Source organism: Gobio gobio (genome assembly GCF_949357685.1).
Source record: "Gobio gobio genome assembly, chromosome: 6".
NCBI classification, from domain to species: domain Eukaryota; kingdom Metazoa; phylum Chordata; class Actinopteri; order Cypriniformes; family Gobionidae; genus Gobio; species Gobio gobio.
In genome coordinates, this window is record NC_137102.1 from 54,432,914 (window position 1) to 54,450,388 (window position 17,475).

Sequence of the window (17,475 nt, forward strand, 5' to 3'; positions counted from 1 at the left end):
TTAAAAACCTATATTAAATGTCAAATTTGTGAAAGGATGTTTTTGGAAAGAGCATATTAGAATGATTTCTGAAGGATCACGTGACACTGAAGACTGGAGTAATGATGCTTAAGATTCAGCTTTGATCACAGGAATAAATTACATTTTAAAATATATGCATAAAGTTATTTTAAATTGTAATAATATTTCACAATATTAAACTTTTTCTTTGATGAAATAAATCCAGCCTTAGTGAGCAAAAAAAAAACTTAATTATTACAAACTTTTGAATGGTAGTGTTTATCTGACATATGAACGATAGTTTAGGATAAGGTATTTTTGGGTGAAATCATGATTAGGCCTATTCATGTTGGAACCCATAACATTTATTTAAAAGTGCATAGTGTAAGCATTATTTGTGTTTGTGTTAGGAATGGACTCGGAAAATTCCTTGAAAATTGCTTCATTTACAATTCCCGTTTCATGATGTATTTTTACTTCTGAGTCTAAACTGAAACATTTTGGTTGATGTGCTGTATATGTGGTGCTGAGCACTAGGTGGCAGCCTGACACATTACAATCATTACTGCTAGTGTAACAAATCACACCATGAACGGCACTGATTTGATATATTATATCTGATTCTTGAAACTGCATTCATAAACAGTCAAACGCATGTGAAACATGACTTGAAAGAGAATACATTGCAAATGCATGTCTAAAAGCTGGCTGCCCTGAAAATATTCAGACAACAGACTTATTTTGGAATATAGCAATCTTTTCTTACCATATTCTCGTATAGTTTCTGTATAATAATCCTATTTAACCTGTTGTTTTGGACACTTAAATTACCCATCATACCTTCATTTATGGTATAGTATTTAGTGTTGGACTTGCAAGGTGGACTGAATGAAATGTCATGTAAACGCCGCTAATTTTCTTCAGAAAATATAGTATATTGTTAAAGCTCCATTGTCATGCATCATGATTTCCTTCAAGCATTACAAACAATGTTCTTAATAACCTCTACAACAGGACGGGTGATGAGCAATAGGCATAATTCATAAAATGTAAATAAGGGCCACAGTGATGCGTGGCCTCTGGAATCTGTTTATGTTCCAGTGTGTGAATTTTATTAGCATAATGAACAACCACAGAACGCTTTTATTCTCCTGAGCACTGTGAGTACACTTATTCAGATTCTCTCCTGATAATATGCCAGTGTTGCTAATCAATATCAAAGTGTGTGTGTGTGTGTGTGTGTGTGTGTGTGTGTGTGTGTGTGTGTGTGTGTGTGTGTGTGTGTGTGTGTGTGTGTGTGTGTGTGTGTGTGTGTGTGTGTGTGTGTGTGTGTGTGTGTGTGTGTGTGTGTGTGTGTGTGTGTGTGTGTGTGTGTGTGTGTGTGTGTGTGTGTGTGTGAGGGAGAGAGACTAACAGATGCATTTGTGTTCTGTTTCTCCCAGTATTTGTTGGTGTCAAGCTCAGTTTCGTCAGAGCGGTTTCTCAAGTCCTCAGAGACCTTTCATCACAAACTTCTGCCTGTCAGGTAGCAACCGAGAACTTGTTTATTTCAGCTCTCTGCGTTTCATCTTAACTTTGCGTAATTCTCTACTCTTCCATATTTTTCAGTTTTCTTCACTACCTTCTCATTCACCAGTTGTTGCATATAATATATATATATATATATAAACACTCACCTAAAGGATTATTAGGAACACCATACTAATACTGTGTTTGACCCCCTTTCGCCTTCAGAACTGCCTTAATTCTATGTGGCATTGATTCAACAAGGTGCTGAAAGCATTCTTTAGAAATGTTGGCCCATATTGATAGGATAGCATCTTGCAGTTGATGGAGATTTGTGGGATGCACATCCAGGGCACGAAGCTCCCGTTCCACCACATCCCAAAGATGCTCTATTGGGTTGAGATCTGGTGACTGTGGGGGCCATTTTAGTACAGTGAACTCATTGTCATGTTCAAGAAACCAATTTGAAATGATTCAAGCTTTGTGACATGGTGCATTATCCTGCCGGAAGTAGCCATTAGAGGATGGGTACATGGTGGTCATAAAGGGATGGACATGGTCAGAAACAATGCTCAGGTAGGCCGTGGCATTTAAATGATGCCCAATTGGCACTAAGGGGCCTAAAGTGTGCCAAGAAAACATCCCCCACACCATTACACCACCACCACCAGCCTGCACAGTGGTAACAAGGCATGATGGATCCATGTTCTCATTCTGTTTACGACAAATTCTGACTCTACCATCTGAATGTCTCAACAGAAACAACCATGCCACGCTAAAAATAGCTTAAATCACCTTTTTTCACCATCTTTCCCATTCTGACATTCAGTTTGGAGTTCAGGAGATTGTCTTGACCAGGACCACACCCCTAAATGCATTGAAGCAACTGCCATGTGATTGGTTGATTAGATAATTGCATTAATGAGAAATTGAACAGGTGTTCCTAATAATCCTTTAGGTGAGTGTGTATATATATATATATAGCTATTATTTTTTAGCATTTTCTGAAAAAAATAAGGAAGTGGCGTTTATGTAAAACTATCAAGACGTTGCCAGGTTTAGCTATGTGGTTGCTAAGGTAATTTTTTGCTGAGGGTGTTTCTGGTCTTCTGTGATATTCTCTAGATTTCAGCTGTTTTATTGAATGTCAGATGAAAATATTATGTATAATTACTAAGAGAAGTAATAATACATATCTCCTCAACCAGAGTATGGGGAGTCGCAATTGTTATGCTTGCTTTAAAGGTTAAGTTCACCCAAAAATGAAAATTACCCCATGATTTACTCACCGTCAAGCCATCTTAGGTGTATATGACTTCCTTCTTTCAGGCGAATACAATCAGAGTTATATTAAAAAAAATATCTTGGCTCTTCCAAGCTTTATAATGGGAGTGAATGGTAAATTAGATTTTGAAGGTCAAAAAAGTGCATCCATCCATCATAAAAGACTCAGGGGGTCAATAGAGGATTTCTGAAGCGAAGAGACACATTTTTGTAAGAAAAATATCCATATTTGAATCTTTAGAGCCTAAAATAACTAGCTTCCGGCAGACGACTGTACGCAAGTCGACTTGCGCTAAAAGAGTAGCCTGTGACCCAATGCATGACGCATTGACAAACGCGGAAGTGCAGAGGAAAGAGCGAACAAAACTCTGGTCACAAATTTTTAAAGGGAAATGTCGGAGGATTTCGAAATAAGAGGAACTTGAGTTTGTTGCCTAGCCCTATTGTTGAGAGGCAAATGGGTGGAGCGTACATGTAGCTCCTCCCCACTAGATCTCCAGAGAGGAGGGGCGAATATAATTTGTGCCGAATGGGTGGAGCTAGAATATCCAACCACACCCTAACCCTACCCACAACTCTATCCCTCCACCCCATTGGAGCTCCAGAGAGGAGGAGCTTAATGTCATTTGACATCTACAGTGTGTACCACTTGTATTTGTTTGAACCGAGAGAGGCGTCAAAGCTTAGGATACTCCTACATCGCGTCATAAATCGAGTCACAAGTTACTCTTTTGGTGGCAAGTCGGTTGTCTTCCAGTTATAACACGGGAAATCTCGCAAAATCTCTTGCGGTCAAACGTGACTAGTTTAGAGTAAAAAAGAAGAAATTCAATTCAATTCAATTAAAATTTATTTGTTTAGCGCTTTTCACGATACATATCGTTTCAAAGCAGCTTCACAGAAAAAGCATCTACATTTAATTGATTTGTACATGTTATGCATTTCAGAATTGCACATATACAAGCACACAGATTAGCTAACTATCTATTATTAATCAATATAATATGAAAATGGCAATAATAGAATTGATAATAGATAATAGACTTTTATATAGAAAATTCATGGGGGAAGAAAGAAAAAGGTTTGGATGAAGCTGTTTTATGTTTCCGTCAGCTCGCTTTCTGATTGGTTATCGTCTTGGTCCATCTGACAATCAGAGTGTGTGGGCGTTTGTCCTCGGGGTTCTCCTCACACAACAGGATTTCTGATTTGAGATTGATGCAGCCCCAACAGATTCAATCACTCTTAACACACCTCACACCACAATTAAATCTGATAAGATCATCTGTAGAACCATCGAGATAATCAGGACTTTACCTAGGATTGTTGGAAGGGGAGAATTGGCCCCAAAATCCCCCGATTATCTTGTAGTGTGTGTGTAAGTTTTTTTTCAAGTCCCATTCCTGTGATCCATCATGTTTCCTTCCAAGCCTTCCGGAGTTTGAATGGGTGTCTCTGCTCTAATGATGGATCAATGGACAGACCTCATGAGGAGAAATGTCTTTACGCTCACTCGGAAACCTTCCGGTGGTTTTGCAGCGGCTTAAATATCCAAAATGATCTATATTACAAGTCTTAGTTGAATAAGATAAAATATTTGATTGTCTCCTGTTAAAATGTTATTAATTCATTCATTGATTCATTCATTTTTTTTGCGCTTCTCTTTTCCCTTTTTTTTCATTCTCAGCTCATTTAGCTTTCCAATTGATAGCCTTTTTTATCTGTTGTTGCCATGACAACGTGCTATAGCTCAACCTCTCAATAAAATGTCTAAATATGAGCAGTGTTTGAGAGACAGCCCTTTTAGTCCATCTGTGTTGCAGTAGCAGGCAGCCAACAGCATGAAAAAGAAATATTAATATTGAAATAATTAGAGGTGCTTTCTTTGAATAAACCCATAGGCTAGCCAACCATAAGCATTAGTAACTCATCCTGTAACGCAGCTTGTTGAGGAGAGGTGTGCTGTTACTTTGCTAAGCATTCAGAAATACAGAATGAAAGGGGTGAAAATTTGAGCCAGTAAGTATCTTCCTATAGCAGCCACCCAAAAACTCCCTAGCAACAGCATAGCAAATGTGTTAAAGGGGTCATGAATTGGGAAATCAACTTTTCATTCAGCCTTTGATATATAAAAGTTCATCGTGATATAAGAATATCCTGTACGTTTCGGAGCTGAAAACTTCCTTGTTAGTCAAAGAACAGCTTGTATTGACACCAGACTAAGAAAACGAGAGATCTCAGAATGTGCCAGGCTGTGACGTCTGTGTGTGGTGAAACCCGCCCACCGACTCGTGGAGCTAAACGGATCGCGCTATTGAGCAATAAACATGCCGAAGATAGCAAGATATGGCGCTGTACCTGGTTGTGGAAGAACACAGTCGCTGCATAAGCTTCCTTCAGATTCTAATATTAGGAATGTGTGTTTGAACTTTATTTTTAATGAAGATCCAGCTCACGTGCGTAAGACATTGCGCGTTTGATCGCTTCATTTCACCGCGGAATCGTTTGTAAACAAGACACAGATCGAGACTGGATTTCCAGACAGATTGAGATTAAAACACAATGCTGTGCCGTCTATATTGTATCCGACAGGAATGGTGCAACACTAATGCGAGTACAGTTTTTATAATATGTTATAGTATTGCATTGTTACAGATCGTTTGATATCTACTGATTGTGTTGCGGAAGTTTTGAACATGCTGATTTGTCTGCAGTGAAGTTTTGCTGATGCATGTGCTTGGCTTGTGTGTGTGTGTGTGTGTGTGTGTGTTTGTGTGTTAGTGATGCGCGGTTCACGGATATATTCACGATTGGGTGGGCCAAGTAATAAAAAATAACATTCATATTAATTGCGGGTGGATGAGAGATAAATCATTGTGTTTGTTTGATAAAGACATTTTGCGCAAGCCCTGTGGGCGGATTCCGGTTGCCGTTTCTCCACATTGCGTTTACTTCCAAGTCTTCAGTGCGGCACGCCCATAAAAACCGAGCGTTCCAGGAGAGAGCCTCAAAACCAGGGTAGAAAATAGCCTATTACTTATTCATTATGATGTTTTTGAATGTAAAAACCATGCGAACGTAATAAGTTGACCTTAGACAACAGTATACATTTTTTTTAAAAGCCAGTTCATGACGCCTTTAAAACCCGCTCAGAATACCCAAAGACTTTATATACAAAGACAGTGCACTCATATTACTCATGAGTGGGAGAAAACGCAATATAAAAGAGCAAATCTGCAATTGTTGCCACGGGCTGTTTTTATAGTCAAAAAAGGGTTGCAGGCAATATTTTAGCTGTTTGAGTGTGCACGGATCTTCACTTCAGATCCTTACTGGAAAAATTAGACCATCCGGGTATCTTTGGAATACTCATTTCAACATACTTAGGGCTAGGCCTAGGTATACTTCATTTTCAGCGCACCGGGGTGCACCGCACATTTGGGTGTGCAAGCCTTTCAAAATACTTATTTGGCCGTGAGCGCGGAAAGACGCATTTGGCTAGTGCGCACTATCTAGTGGACTTTGTTTTCAAGCGCACGTGCTGTTCGCACGCAAAAATTGGGCTGCATGTGGACTGGGTGTGCGAACCCTCCTGATGACGAAAATTACATCAGGCGAACAGTCATGGAATGTGGATGGCCGAAGTATAGTTTGGGCTTAAAGGATTAGTTCACTTCAAAATGAAAATTTCCTTATAATTTACTCACCCCCATCTGATCCAAGATGTTCATGTCTTTCTTTCTTCAGTCGAAAAGAAATGACGTTTTTTGAGGAAAACATTCCAGGATTTTTCTTCACGAAATGGGCTTAAATGGCAACCAACGGGTTGAAGGTCCAAATCAATGCAGTTTCAATGGGCTCTGCATGATCCCAGCCAAGGAATAGGATCTTATTTCTGCTTATTGGTCTCCTTTAGGACCCCAAGCGATCCCATTGGTTCAAATTGATTTTAATGGGTACTTTCTTTAGCGCCTGGTTGCTATTCCTACAAAATCGTATTGATAAACGCAGTTTCAACTACATTATAATGACAACTTATGTCTGTATTAGTTAGCTTGTGTACTAGCATAGTATACAGATAAGCGATTAGCCTGATAGCTTATATGCATTTGCACTTACCCTACATGTATTCCCAATCATCTTTAATGTAATGAAGTGTTAAATGTCCAAATATTTCAGTTGTAAATAAAAAAATAATGTTGTTCAATTATTCACTTAGTTGACTATTATTATTATTTATTAATTAACAGTTAATCAAGTGTAAGAAATTATGTTCAATTGGTTTTATTATGCAGTAGTATGTTTTCTTACGCATTATATAGTAAGCAATGCGTATTTTAAATAATGTCATTCATATATATAAACTTGGGATAATCATTAACTGACAGCTTGAGGAGACTTCAGCTTCGATTTGTCATGACACCGGGAATTCATTCAGTACGCGACTCTCACAGTGCATTATATTTATTCTCTAGCAAATGAGCGGACATCGGTTGTACACTCGTTATTGCAGTGCATTATGGGATTGAATGAGTGCACAACGTCCACTATGGTTTCGGACACCATAATGAATGGCTGTCCCCTCAAGTGGTGCCCTATTCAAGGGTATAGGGGGCGATTTCGGACACAGGCTATTTTTCAAATAATATTTAGGACGGATAGTATGCGAATTGAGACGTGTGCATTGGTTGGTCCAGCCTGAAAAATATTTTTAGCGATATTTGCGCACAAAAAACAACATTTATGGGACAGTTCATGTCAGATATTGCTGCTGATTTTAAATGTTATTTTAACTAGGGCTGTCAAAAGATTAATCGCATCCAAAATAAAAGTTTGTGTTTACATAATATATGTGTGTGTACTCTGTGAATTATTATTTATATATAAATACACACACAAGCATGTATATATTTAAGAAAAAAATATAATTTTTATATGTAAAACATTTATATTTATATATATTATAGATTATATAAATGTATATACATGCAAATATTTCTTAAATATATACATGAATGTGTGTGTATTTATATATAAATAATAATTAACAGAGTACACAGACATATATTATGTAAACACAAACTTTTGTTTTGGATGCGATTTATCGCGATTAATCTTTTGACAGCCCTAATTTTAACACAAGTATGGCAAGCAGTTTTGGAGATTTCAGGATTTCCCCCATTCAAATAAACAGAACTTGGAGATGCCCGAAATAGCTGCCCGGAGGCGTTGCAAATATAGCCGCAGAGTGAACAGACTTCCCTTCAAAGGGACATTTGAACACCCTAGCAAATACATAGTAACACACTAAAACCGCTCAGAACAACAGGAACACCCTGCATAACAAGCCTAGCAATTGTTAGGAAAATATATAAAAAACTATTTATGTTATATTGTTGCAATATAAGCATAGTATGATTTATTTGGTTGCACTTGTAGAGGTATAACACATAAAATATACTATAACAGAGGGAGACTGTGAGTGCTCATGGCCAAAGACAAAGCGATAAATTAGATTTGCTTGCATGCAGAGGTTGTGGCCCACTGCGTGTACTGCCATGTAGCAGGTTATTCTGACACGTGGCCATGACAGTACACATGATATCATGTGTCACTTCACAGACGAGATGTTCTCACAGGCCAGAAGGACTTGAGTTAGTTGGAATTTTAATCAGGTCATGCGTAGGCTGGTGTACTTACATGCGGATCCTTCAGACGGCCATGATTACGACCATCACTGAGAGGTTTTTTTTTCCCAAGCACAGAATAAATGGCTCTGTAATTACAATATATCGCTGCAGGCACTGGGACGGACATGCTCTCCAGCGCAGGTTTCCATGGATACTCCGTCTGTTCTGGAACCTTTCTAATGCGAGTCATTGACTTCCATTAGACAGCTGAGCATCAGCCAACGAGAGCATGCTTTAACAGAGAGAATATACCTGTCTGCCTCCTTGTTACGTACACAACTGGGCGTCCAAATATACATCGCCACCTTTAATTTAGTGGCAATCATGAAGCCTATCTTGATCAGCAGCCTGCCTTGAACATCTAATTGAATGTAATTTTCAATGGAAGTAGAACACTTGATTAGAAGAACATCACTGAGATCATTGCTTGATATCTCATGACTTACAGTTAACTCAAGCCATATTATACAGCCTCTTATTTTCTAAAGACAGGTGCACACTACGATTTATAATAGTCCTTTACGACGGTTTCTTGTCAGAATGTACGAACATGATCACCCCTGTAAGCCATGTCACACTGTTGGATCTCATTAAAGGTGGGGTAAGTGATTTCTGGTAAACGATGTTGATTTCAAATCACCAAAACAAACACGCCCCTATTTTTATAGCTCCGCCCCACACATGCATACGTAACCCAGGCAACGACTATGGCGGAATCTGCTGTGCCAGCCAGCCGGGTATAATCTCATCAATAAGTGAAAGCAATGTGGTAGAAAAGGTCGATGCATCGATGCATCGCGATTCGTTATCCAACGATTCAGAATCGATTCTCAAAAATTCAGAATTGATTCTGTGTTCAAGCGCGCGAGGTCACCGGCCAAACAGAACAACCCGTTGATAGGCGAACGTTCGTATGCTGGTGAATTGCCTTCGTTTAAGATAAAATGCACAAACTTCAACCTGCTCAGGGGCACAGTTCCACAGTTTTGCTCAAACGCCTTACAGCAGTCGTTCCTCCGTTTCTCTGGCCGCTCTGTGTCTGTGCTCGCTGTGGCTGCCTCTCCATTTCAAAAATGTATTTTGCCTATTAAATGCAAAGTTTTTAATTTCAAAAGCACTTCTAAATTAAGTTAATATTTCCAACAAACGAAATTCTGAGCCAAAATAACGAAGTGGTGCTCAAGTAGGCTATACGCGCTTTCCTTGCCATTAATGCTTAATAACACTCATATGTCTCCGATGCGGTGGCCGGGACATAAACCTACCAACATCCGTGGCATAATTTTTGGAAGGGCTTATCGAATATTGCTGAACTACTGCACAATGTTTCAAACGAATGGAAAATTCTGAACAAAGACTTCGTTTTGGCGTGTGATTCGTTAAATGTCTCTAACATGACTGTTGCAGCTCGGCAAGTTTTCTCATGTGAGATGTTATGCGCACACACTGAATTTGGCTTCTCAGCGAGCGCTAAATTTGTTTTTCTTCTGCTTTAGCCTATATGTTTTAAAGATTTTTTGTGGCTCTAACCAAAGTAAACTTTTTTTTGCTTTTAAAGACATTTTTTGTTAAAATGTTCTAAAGAAACTGAAAAATTGTCACACTTAGTTGTAAATTGAGAACTGTTTATTCTTAATGATTGTTCCTTGCAATTGTATGGCTTACCATGTTTCATTCAGAGCTTGTTAATCTTGAATATAACTTTGTTAATAAAATAAAAGTAGTGAAATAAATTTTCATAATCATTTTTAATATGGCAATACTGTCAAACAGATATTCTAACTAAAAACAAAACACATATTAGCTTCAATTTTGGTTAAAATGTAAAGTTCATGTATTTGCACAGCAGGATAATTAGTTACCAAAAATGTTTGTTAAGAATCGTTTTGGGAATCAGATCGTTACTCCCAGAATCGGAATCGGATCGAATCGTTAAGTGTCTTAAGATTCCCACCCCTGTTACTATGGTAATCCAGGTCGATTGTTCAGTGAAAAAGTCATCCCTTCCATCCCGAAAACACAAACACAGTTCTCATGAACAACTCGATAGCACGAGCACGACAGTCCAACTAACAAACGTATTACAATTATGACAAGATTAAAGGGTTATATCCATTGATATACATAATAAAGGCTAGATGTCTTACGACGGAGTCTCTAACAAATACTCTTATCTCGCTGAAATCTTGATGGATTTACAAATGGTTTGTTTTTTTACAAACGTTATTAACGTGGCTATAATTCTGGATGCTTGAACAAATTATGAATAATTATTCATAAGTGTGCTGTGTCATAACTACATCTCTGACGTTTATAACAAACCAAACAGTTTTAAAATCGGTAGAAAATTTAGCAAGTTATGGTTATTTAAAAAGTACATGCACCATTACAACACAATGTTACGAATGAGCAAGCTGACTGTGACAAGATGGCCGCCAGGTGCGGACGTCGACCTCCATTGGCCAGCACCGCGGACGAGACATCTAGCCTTTATTATGGATATCTATGGTTATATCGATCACAAAAAGAGGAACCAAAGGAAACAAACATATATTAGGAGTATATTATTTTACTTTTCGGACACACTTTGGGAGCTGACGCTTGAAACAGACAGTGAGGAGGTTTATACGCTCCAGGCTTATACACTCTAAAAAAAAAAAGGTTCTATATGGCACCAAAAATAGTTCTTGGCTCGTAATCATAGGGGAACCTTTTTTAGTGCTATATAGCACCATTTTTGGTGCTTCAGTGGTTCTTCAGCGGTTCTTCACCGGTTCTTTGACTAAGGTGCTATATAGCACCTCTGAAGAACCGCTGAAGAACCACTGAAGCACCAAAATTGGTGCTATATAGCACTTAAAAAGGTTCCCCTATGATTACGAGCCTTTTTTTTTAGAGTGTACGGTGTGGAAATGAATGGGTCTTTATCATCGCTGAAGTGAACGGCAATACGATCGCAAATAGACAAGCAAGCAAACATGACACACAAGCATATTCAAGCAAAAGCCAGCATATATTAGTTCTGTGAAACAAAACAAAACCAATGTTACTTGTCAATCGAGAAGAAATAAAGCAACCTCTGCCTTCGCTCCTTGAGTTCTCTCCAGCGCTGGAAAGCTGATACTTCTTGCCTGATCGTCTGCCATCTCTCTCTTTCTGTCGTCGCTCCGCTAATGTCCGTCCTGTGTTGCACTGAGCACGTCATTAGCTCTCTTCTCCCTGTCATTAGTAGACACGCCCCTAACAGCTGATTGGCCCTCAGTTTGTTTTGATACTCGGCCCCGAGACACTTTTCTAAAGCAGTTTTGAAATAACACTTACCCCACCTTTAATGTCAGACTTTACGGCATTCAAAATGGACGCACATGAGAAAACTCGTTACACCATCACGTTCAGTGTCATGAGTTGCATTCACATGCAGGATAGAAATGGTGGCTAGCAAACAAAAATAATTTCGATCATGGCTTCTCTTGAAAAGAAAACGGGGGAAAAAAACGAAGACCATGGCTGCATCCGAAATCATGGTACTCGCGGTAAATCAAGAAAACAAGATTTAAACAGTAAGACTAACTGTGTTGAACTGTATACCAATGATTAATTTTCTTTCGATGAATGTATCCAAACATTTACTCACCTGTCTAATAAAACACAGAATATATTAAAGCGTATTTGGTGTTTCCATGGTTTCTACAAAATAAAACCGGAAATCGAGGGTAACACGGGTATGATGTTATTGATAGGCGACGCATGGACACGGTCTGTGTCCTGGTTAAAATTGCTTATTTTTCTGGATTTTAAACATTCTTGAAAACATTTGGGATAACATAAGTACACAAGTCAACAAAATATAACATTGTTATAGTGTTTTTTGGATATTTTAATATATATATATATATTTAATATATAATATAATATATATGTATATATATTTTTTTACATATGTCTTTAATAAAGCCATCTTATCCCCCAAAATTTTCTGACGCTGCCAAAATTCCACGAAAGTATTTGATTTAAATGATAATCAATTTGCTGTCATGAACATGTCAAACTAACGATCAAAGACTTTAGATTTTGGCCTAGGATCTGAGGATTCTTTTAGAATTCACAAAATTTGTCTGTGACGGCAAAATCGGGGTCAAATTTATCCAGTGTGATTCAGCTACCAGGGAAGTTTGGCTAACGTTCTGGCAAGGTTCTCTCAAAATTATGAACAAACATTATTCCAGTAATGTTAATAGAATGTTTATTTAAATAACGTTATCAAACATCAGAACAAAAGTATTATTTATACATCATTCATGGAACGTTCCTATGAAACAATGTAGTTAGACTAATGTTCGATGTTAGTTAGCATTGGGTGGATTTAAATCCAAATTGCTAAATAGGTAGCCTAGAAATCTATACGCACCCTAGTGGCAGCAAATGTAATTCGCATTTTAGTCTAGCAACTCTCCGTTGGCTTGCGAGCTGGAAAAACCAAACTCTGGTCAGGCCAATCACATCGTGTATAGAGTCCGTGGGCGGGCTTAACATAATGACGGCAGAGTTGTAAACAAAGAAAACTGGCTTTGGCCGCGACTCTGGAAGACTTGGAGTTAAGCTTTTCTTTGAGGAAAGAACAAAGAACGGCACTGAAGTCATTCTTAAAAAAGGAAGATGTGTTCGGAGTTTTGCCGACCGGATACGGCGAAAGTTTAATCTATCAACTAGCTCCGCTTCACCTTCTTCGTTGCTCTGGTTGGTTGTAGCGCTATCCTATTGCGTGCAGAGGGAATTTGAAAGACAACCGTTTATCCCGCCCCTCGGATTGAGCCCTGCCAATGGTGAGTTTCCAGACCCAACATCTTGATGTGGGTCTGGCTTGTCCGGCTACCAAATAGGCACTTTTACATTTTGCTTAGAAACCAAATCTCCCGCCATTGTCTTGTCAGTCAGCTTGCCTTGCTCTCTTCACGCGATAAATGAAATCGGACTTCTGCTGCTGATCTGTGCTGCGACTCTCGCTCGTCACATGACATTTATAGCTCAAGTGACTGACTATTTAGTTTTCTGGAACTGAATGCTGATGAAGCAAAGAGGGAAGCATCCAGCCAGTTTGCACAATTTTGAATGCTCCAGCCGAGATGAATGAGAATTTTGGATTTACTTGAATTCTGCACATAAAGAGGCCATGTTACAACGATGTAGCATAAACTGTATGAAATGCTGCATATTGTAACGGCTTCACATACCATTTTTAATAATCATTTTCCATTCTGAACATTTTAATGATCCCAACGTTGACATCTCGCCTCTGCACTCCCACATTCAGTTAGTGGAACAGGTGCACCACTCCCCACCTGCTCTCAGTAGAGTTAAAATATCTAATTGAGAAATTACCGTAGACATTAACCCTGCTAATTACTGGGATTTAAACCTTGCAGATGCGGCACACATTATAATCATTTCATTTGTCTGACATACTGACTTAAAAGGAAAGCCGTTGTACATTCTCTGAACACTGTCGCCTGTTTTAATATGCTTTGATGCATCCGATATTGCATGCTGCTGTTTGATATTGCATGGTTTCGTGTTTGATTGTGAATACAGGTACTTGCAAAGTTGCTGTACTTTCTCAAAGAGGTTCCTTATTGATCTGTGCTGAAGGCTGGAATAGAAGAGATGCGGTTGGATCTTACAAAGCATGTAAAGTGGGTCATATTGGTAAGTCATCAAATATGAGACAAATTCAAATTCTGCTCCTAAGCAGCTCTACAGAATACAATAGTGTCATTATTCAGATGAGATCAGTGTTGGTTCAGGTTAGGTCAATATGTGTATAAAGGTAATTCATTTAGAAACTAGTCCAATTTAGTTATAAGAAGCTCTAAAGAAACAATAGAGTCGTTATTCAGCTCTAGTCAGTTCAATAACAATGTCGATATTACAAAAGGAATCAATTAGCAAACAAATTCGATTTTAGCTATAAAGCAACTCGACAGAAGACAGACCTTAATGTTATGAAGCGACGAGAATATTTTTTGTGAGGAAAAAATAATGACTTTGTACAACAATCTCTTCTCTTCAACATCATTCTTCTTCTACGGCAGAACGGCGGCTCACTGTATTATTGATTTGACTGCACTCACACTATCCGATGAGAGAACAAAACTGAATTGAGGTGAATGATGATACTATTGTCTTCTGTCGAGCTGCTTCAAAGCTAATTAATGGCCGAATTTTCATTTTTGGGTGAACTAAACCTTTAAAGGGATAGTTCACCCAAAAAGGAAAATTCTGTCATCATTTACTCACCCTCAAGTTGTTCCAAACCTGTATGAGTTTCTTTGTTTTGCTGAATACAAAAGAAGATATTTTGATGAACGTTTGTTACATTGACAATGTGTGTTGAGACCAAGACTTTGAGGGGTTGAGACCAAGACCAAGACCAAAGCAGGGCGAGACAGAGTCAAGACCAAGACCAATATGTGTTGAGACCAAGACTTTGAGGGGTTGAGACCAAGACAAGATAAGACAAGACCAAGACCAAAGCAGGGCGAGACAGAGTCAAGACCAAGACCAATGTGTGTTGAGACCAGACACTCTTGGTCTTGGTCTCAACCAGTGTTGCCACAGTTACTTTGAAAAAGTAACTTAGTTACTTTACAGATTACTTGATTTTAAAAGTAATTAAGTTACTTTACAGATTACTTGATTTTAAAAGTAACTAAGTTAGATTACAAGTTACTTTATTAGTTACATTCATCAGTTGCCGACAACACCTCTGCAGCCTCAACATAAAAATGACAACCGTTTTTGCCAACACTTTATTGGAAGTGCATTTTTAATAGTAACGTCAACAATGTATCTCCTGAAATTGTATCTCCAAAAAAAATATTTTGACAAATTTTATAAAATCTAAAATGTTAATGAAAAGGTACAAATTACTTTGTGTTCTTATTAAATACATTTATGAAAAACAATTTATATTTAATTTTTTTATTTATATTTATATATGAATGTAAATAATTATATGGACCTACACAAATAATATAAAATTACAAGATTTATAGTTTATTGTAAACCTGATGTGCAGCTCTGTAAAGGGACAACAATTATATGATCGATACGTGAGAACAATATATTTTTTAATAATCTTTAAGTGCACAAAACTATGAAAATATATGAAACGCATATATATATGAGCGGTATATGAGCGGCAACAAAGCGCTTATGCGCATCCCGGGTGCAAAATGATGCGCTTAAAGCAACATGGAATCAGAGGGCGCAGTGCAGCGCGAGTGCACATTGAAAAGTTCACGGCATAAAGAGAAGATGAGCGTTGAGCCCACAAAGTCTACTATGTAGCCTATATCGGTCCAAACATTCACTGATTATTTGTTTCTTCACAGTTTTAAATTCCGGTGCGTATGATGTGTGCGTAATAGTCCTTGTGTTGTCACCTGGGTAGCTCGAGCACAACATCTTTCAGAAACCGCGAGATAAACTCCAGCAAGATAAATTATTTTATCAACATATCAAGTATTATAACGGGAATCATAGAGTGAGCTTTACCGCTGACTGCTGACTGGAACCGAACGCAACGCGCAGTTTTGCTGAACGGAGAATGATTGACAGTTACAGCGGAGGAAAGACATTCAGCTATGGAATGGCTTTAGATGACTTTGTAGGCTGCTAGCAAATAATAATTTGCGAATAATGATTGCTGAAGGATAATGTGACAATATATATTTCTGATAATTATTTAATTATCACGACATGCCTAATCTGAGCAAGTGACTGCCTGTCGTGAGTTTTTTCGAGAGACCGAGCGGCCGCCTCGTAATTCTCCTCTATGGAGGAAAACCCCTGCTGAGACTCAACAAGAAAGCAAAAATATATATTTTTAGTAAGGAAAATGACAAAAATAGTAACGCACAGTGACTTGGATAAGTTACTTTAATCTGATTACTGGTTTGGAAATAGTAACGCGTTAGATTACTCGTTACTGGAAAAAGTGGTCAGATTAGAGTAACGCGTTACTAAGTAACGCGTTACTGGCATCACTGGTCTCAACCCCTCAAAGTCTTGGTCTCAACACACATTGGTCTTGGTCTTGACTCGGTCTCGCCCTGCTTTGGTCTTGGTCTTGTCTTGTCTTGGTCTCAACCCCTCAAAGTCTTGGTCTTGTCTTGGTCTCAACACACATTGGTCTTGGTCTTGACTCGGTCTCGCCCTGCTTTGGTCTTGGTCTTGTCTTGGTCTCAACCCCTCAAAGTCTTGGTCTCAACACACATTGGTCTTGGTCTTGACTCGGTCTCGCCCTGCTTTGGTCTTGGTCTTGTCTTGTCTTGGTCTCAACCCCTCAAAGTCTTGGTCTTGTCTTGGTCTCAACACACATTGATCATGGTCTTGATTCGGTCTCGCCCTGCTTTGGTCTTGGTCTTGTCTTGATCTCAACCCCTCAAAGTCTTGGTCTCAACACACATTGGTCTTGGTCTTGACTCGGTCTCCCCCTGCTTTGGTCTTGTCTTGTCTTGGTCTCAACCCCTCAAAGTCTTGGTCTCAACACACATTGGTCTTGGTCTTGACTCGGTCTCGCCCTGCTTTGGTCTTGTCTTGTCTTGGTTGGTCTCAACACACATTGGTCTTGGTCTTGACTCAGTCTCGTCCTGCTTTGGTCTTGGTCTTGTCTTGGTCTCCACCCCTCAAAGTCTTGGTCTCAACACACATTGGTCTTGACTCGGTCTCTACTCTTTTATGAGTACTGTGAATTCGGACATACTTCTTTTGTCACATACTGTTTATCGCCTACTATATAGTAGGGAAGTATGCAATTTCAGATGCTGCCAATCACTGTTTTTGGATACCATAGAAATTAATGGAAGTGCTGTAAACTGAATCCTGTCACTCAATTGCCTATGACTTCTCTTCTTAAACAGAATTTTTTGGTGTAAACTCCAAAAATAAATAAATCCAAATCGAATGTTTAAGAGCCCATATGTTGAAGATTAGC